We start from the raw sequence: 6,283 nt of genomic DNA on the forward strand, positions 1-6,283 counted from the left end.
CACCCCCACCCCCCAGGTTTTCCCCTCTTGTCAGTGGAACCTGTGACCGGTGGTTCCTTCCTGTGATTTTTTTTTTTCCTCCTGGAAAGTGGCTCAGGGGTGCATTCAAGCAAGACTCCAGACCCCTGCATGGGGTTTGAAGTAGAGCTGTGCCTGCGGAGAGGACACAGTGCTGGGTGTGAAGCTTTTGGCTACACCTTCCTCTTTCTGAGATACACACTCACCAGCACACACAGCCATAGGAGCAGGCAGCTTCCTTGGGCAAGGATGGCAAAGCCCTGCAATCAAGCCCCTCACCTCCCACTCCAGCACTCAGGGTTATTCCAGTTTAGCTGCTGGGATATTTGCATCAAAGGCCTACAGCCTCATAGCCCCTGGTAGAGGAAATGTCAGTGTCTAAGTTAGGGTTCTAATTTTGGCTACAAATACTGAGTCTCTCTGTGGAGACAGAAGTAATAGCTAGGCTAGGAAGCACTGGGCTTCCTCCAAAAAGATCTGACTAGGTGGTGTAGTGTGGGTGAGGCATTAAGGAGACTTTTCAATCTAGAGTATCTGGAGACTTCAGTTAGGGGCTGGATACAATTTCTGCCCTGTTCCATTCAACAGCTCTCCCTGCCCCCTTTTCATCTTGTCACAGCTCAGTCACCTGCAGGTAAAATCTTTTTTTTTTTTTTTTGTCTTTTTAGGGCCACACCCGAGGCATATGGAGGTTCCCAGGCTAGGGGTCAGATCGGCGCTAGAGCTTCCAGCCTACACCACAGCCACAGCAACACAGGATCCGAGCCACATCTATGACCTACACCACAGCTCATGGCCATGCCTGATCTTTAACCCACTGAGCAGGGCCAGGGATTGAACCTGAGTCCTCATGGGTACTATTCGGGTTCATTAACCACTGAGCCACAATGGGAACTCCTCTTTTTTTATATGTAAAATCTTAATCTGCCTCATATTCCCTTCCCAGCTTACTTTTTTTTTATTCCCCCTGAAACAGTCCCCCTCTCCTGTGAGTTGTTTTTTTTTTTTTTAATTGAAGTATACCAGACCTATGGGAAAGTGCACAAATCCAAAGTGTGCAGGTCAACAAATGATGACATAGTGAACATAGATCAAAAATTATATCACTGGAGCTCCTGCTGTGGTGCAGTGGGATTGACTGTGTCTTGGCAGCTCCTGAGATGCGGAATCAATCTCTGGCCCACACAGTGGGTTAAGGATCCATCTATGCCACAGCTGTGGTTTGGGTTGTAACTGGGACTCAGATCTGATTCCTGGCCTGGGAACTCCATAGGCCTTGGAACGGCCGAAAAAAAAAAAAAAAAAAAAAAAAGAATTAAGACCACTACCCACCCCAGAAGCCTCCTTCATATCTTCTCCCAGGCACTACCCCACCCTCATTCCCAGAAATAATGTCTCTATCTAATCCCTTAGGTTAGTTTTGCCTGCTCTTGAACTTTCTCTAAATGAAACCATTCAGTAGGTACTATTTTGTGTCTTGCTTCTCTGACTCAATATTATGTTTGTGAAATGCATGCGTAATGTGGTAAGCAGTAGCTCATTCCTTTTCATTACTGCATAGTATGCCATTGCAGATGTTGATGAAAAAAATTAATCAATAGTCAACCGAAGAAAGAAATTGAAACTTTTTTTTTGTTTTTGTTTTTTTGCCACTCCTGCAGCATATGGAGGTTCCCAGGCTAATCAGAGCTGTAGGGTCTAATCAGAGCTGTAGCCGCTGGCCTACGCCAGAGCCACAGCAATTTGGGATCTGAGCTGCATCTGCAACCTACACCACAGTTCACGGCAACGCCAAATCCTTAACCCACTGAGCAAAGCCAGGGATCTGAACCCACAACCTCGTGGTTCCTAGTCGGAATCATTAACCACTGAGCCACGACGGGAACTCCAAGAAATGGGAACTTTTATTTGGGCCAGCCTGAGGCTTGTAACTTGGAAGAGTCTTTCAGAAAGCTCTGAGGACTGTTTTGCTCATTGGAGATTAAAACACAGTTATATGTGCTTTTGAGACAAAGGTTTATACATCAAATGACGTATTGACAGTTTACACAATTCAGATTTGCAGTACAAATGGGGGTTCCTGTCGTGGCGCAGTGGAAACAAATCCAACTAGGAACCATGAGGTTGCAGGTTCAATCCCTGGCCTTGCTCAGTGGGTTAAGGATCCGGCGTTGCCCTGAGCTGTAGTGTAGGTTGCAGACGAGGCTCGGATCCCGTGTTGCTATGGCTCTGGCATAGGCCGGTAGCTGTAGCTCTGATTCAACCCCTGGCCTGGGAACCTCCAAATTGCCGCAGGTGCAGTCCTAAGGAAAAAAAAAAAAGACAAAAGACAGATTTGCAGTACAAAGCAAGTAATGGGTCATCATGATCCCTTACAAGATTAAGAAGGAACGTTATCTCCTAAGGAGTTCTGGTTAATGCAGATGCATAATACACCCAAAAGGGAAAGGAGGAGGCCCAAACAAGCAGAGAAAAGTTTTAGGTTTAAATTTTTCTTGTTGGAGTTCCTGCTGTAGTGCAACAGAACCGTTGGTGTCTTGGGAATGCTGGGAAACATGTTCAATCCCTGGCTGGGCACAGTGGGTTAAGGATCCACCACAGCTGTGGCTTCGGTCACAAATACCACTTGGATCTGATCCTGGGCCCAGGAACTCCATATGCCGTGGGAGGCCGAAAAGAAAAAAAAAGTTAATTATTTCTTACCTTGTAATACAATATAAATTTTATTTCACCACCATTACATGCATATCCCACAATTTTTTTCCATTATTCTGTTGGTGGACATTTGAGTTGTTCAGTTTGGTGTTATTATGAATAATGCTGCTGTAATAATTTTGTTTCTGTTCTTTGATACACTTATATTTCTGTTAGATATATACCTAGGAACAGACTTACTGGGTCATAGAATAGTTTATGTTTATGTCTAGTGTCAGTAAATGTTACTAAATATTTTCTTTTTTAAATTACATTTTTATTTTTATTTCTTATGTCTTTTTTTTTTTTTAATGGCCACACCTGTGGCATATGGAAATTTCCAGGTTAGGGGTTGAGTAAGAGCTGTAGCTGCCGGTTATGCCACAGCCACAGCAAGGTTGGATCCGAGTTGTGTCTGTGACCTACACCACAGCTCAAGGCAACACCAGCTCCTTAATCCACCAAGAAAGGCCAGGGATCGAACTGGCGTCCTTGTGGGTCCTGGACAGGTTCATTACCACTGAGCTCCACTAACATGACGGGAGCTCCACTAAATATTTCCCAAAGTGCTCATGTTAGTTTATACTCCTGCTGGTAGTGTCTTAGAATTCTGGCTGCTCCTTATCCTTTGTATTGTCAATCTAAAAATGTTTAAAAATTTTAGCCAGTTTGGTGGGTGCACAATGGTATCTCATTGTGGTTTAAATTTGAATTTTCCTAATAAGCATATATTTTCATGCATTTACTGCTAATGGATATCTGTTCAAGTCCATTTTCTATTAGGCTTTCTGTCTTATTGCTTTATAGGAGTTCTTTAGGTATTTCAGATATGAGTTTTTGTTGATTATAGGTACTGCAAATATTTCTTTGAGTATATAAATATGGAGGAGCTCAGTTTGGGTTTTCTGAAACCTCAGGGCAACTGGGACAAGACTTTATGTCTGTTTTGAGCACTACTGTATTCCTAGCACCTAGCCTGCAATAGGTGCTATGTTGAATGAATGATGGATTAGATGGATAAGACTCATCCAGGTAGTTTGCCCTGGGTTGTGCTGATCCCTAGGGCAAACACCAAGAGGGGCTGGAGGGAGCAGATTTCCTTCCAGCCCAGCCAGCTGTGACCTTGGGAAGGAGAAGACACCCAGCCTTTCCCTACTGAAAAAGCAGAAATTAGCTATTAGAGTCTGTGAAGAGAGAAGCACGGATGTAGGGAGCAGAGGTCACAGATGAAAAGACAGGAACTAGCGGCAGGTAGCAAGCCAGCTGGATGCTTCTGGAGAGACTCAGGTGGAGGTGGAGGGGGTGGTGGTGTCAAGGAGACTGTGTGGATCTCTGGGCATCACAGCAGATCTTTGTAGAAGAACCTCCAAGGTCCTATAGGTGCTCTTCCTGTTTCTTCCTTTTTTTTTTTTTTTTTTTTTTTTTTTTTTTTTTTTTTTTTTTTGGCTGCACCCATGGCATGCAGAAATTTTGAGCCCAGGGACTGAACTCACACCACAGTGACAATACCAGATCTTTAAACTGCTAGTCCTGCAAGTAACTCCTCCTCATGCTTACTCTTACAGTTTGTTAGCCAAGAGAGTTCTTCTAGGAGTTTCCGTTGTGGCTCAGTGGGTTAAGAACCTGACTCGAATCCATGAGGATGTGGGTTTGATCCCTGTCGTTGCTCAGTGGGTTAAGGATCCAGCGTTGAGGAAAGCTGTGGTGGAGGTTGCAGATGCGGATCGGATCCTGTGTGGCTGTGGCTGTGGCTGTGGTGTAGGCTGGCAGCTGCAGTATGGATTCAACCCCTAGCCCCCAAAGTTGCATGTGCTGTGGGTGTGGCCCTAAAAAGACCAAAAAAAAAAAAAAAAAGAAAAAAAGAAAAAAGGAAAAGAAAGAAAAAAAAGACAGAGGTTTTCTACACTTCTCCTTTCCAAAGGAGATGCTTTGAGACTTTTCAGGGTCTCTTTCCTACCTCCCCATTAAAGAACTGTTTTTTTCAGATCTGGCTTTGACTTCCTCATGGCCTGTATGCCCATTGTGAAGATGGGTGACCAGAGGTCACTGCCAGCCCCTTTGTCTCCAGGAAGTCTCTCTCCTGGCCTGTTGTGTTCTCTAGCAGTATTCTATCACTGTCTTTCTCCCCAGAGTCTTCTCCTTCTCCTTCAGCTAGAGCTGATACCAGATCAGGTCAGAAGTCTGACCAGCTCCCATTACTACACGGGAGAAGTTACCCCCTTGCAGCATCACAGCAAACTCACGGCATCCCCTCCCCAGGTCTTCCCTCTGGAAGACAATGGACTAGCAGCTGCTCCAGAATTTTCTATATAGGATAAGCTTGGGGTAGCAGTTTAGTTGGAGGAGGGTACAAGATGTGTCATGAAATGGCCTTTCTATAGCATGCGCAGTATCTCACTTAGAATAAGAGATTGTTGGTGGGGGTGGAGGATTTGGGGACCGGTGGAGGTATTTATCACTGCCAGGGGCCAGTGGAGGAGCCAGTGAGGGAAATACCTCCTTGGGTAGCCTTCTTCAGTCTTGCTTGGCACGTTTCTTTTCTTTCTTTCTTTCTTTCTTTTTTTTTTTTAGGGCCACACCTGTGGCACATGGAAGTTCCCAGACTAGGGGTCAAATCAGAGCCTATGCCACCGCCATGGCAATGCTGGATCCAAGCTGTGTCTGATTCCTATACCACAGCTCACAGCAATGCCAGATCCTTAATCCACTGATACTAATCAAGTTCTTAACCCCCTGAGCCACAAGGAAAACTCCCACTTATCTTATTTTGTTTTTGTTTTTTTTTGTTGTTTGTTTGTATTTTGCTTTTTAGGGCCACACCTGCAGCATATGGAGATTCCCAGGCTAGGGGTCAAATCGGAGCTTCAGCTGCCAGCCTACACCACAGCCACAGCCACACAGGATCCGAGCTGCGTCTGTGACCTACAGCACAGCTCTTGGCAACAATGGATCCTTAACCCACTGAACAAGGCCAGGGATCGAACCCACCACCTCATGGTTACTTGTCAGATTGTTTCCACTGCGCCACAATGGGAACTCCCCCCTTTTCTTAATATGTTTCATGTAGCCTCTATCCTGAGGTCCTCCAGGTCCCCTGACCTTCCTTCAGGGACAGTTGCTGTCCTTCGCCCAGATGCTTATCCTCAAACATCATAAAGTTCCATAGCCCTGTAAATCCTGGATCCTCTAACCAGCATGGTATAGTCACAAGACTAGCCTGACACGGCTGGAAACTTTTCTGTCTTTTGTTTCTGCTGGGGAAGGGATGCCCCCTCCCATTTTTTTCCCCTGCTGTCTCTCTCTCTCAGAGGTCAACTTCTTTCCTGCTGCCCAGGGCTAAGGTGATATCCCCTTCCGGCTTTATTCAGTTCTAGGAGGATGTAGTGATGGGGGCGGGCTGGGGAAGCGTGGCCATCTGTGCTCGTTGCTCTCATCATCCTCTTTGCTTCTCTCTAACTGAACCCCCCTTTACCTTTTTAAAAAAATTTTTAAATTTTTTGTCTTTTTTCTAGGGCTGTACCCGCGGCATATGGAGGTTCCCAGGCTAGAGGGCCAATCAGAGCTGTAGCCG

This window comes from Sus scrofa, chromosome 9, assembly GCF_054392235.1.
Source record: "Sus scrofa isolate SSC_HxYL_T2T_F1_AM1 chromosome 9, Sscrofa_HxYL_maternal_Yorkshire_Landrace_v2.0, whole genome shotgun sequence".
In the NCBI taxonomy this organism is placed as follows: domain Eukaryota; kingdom Metazoa; phylum Chordata; class Mammalia; order Artiodactyla; family Suidae; genus Sus; species Sus scrofa.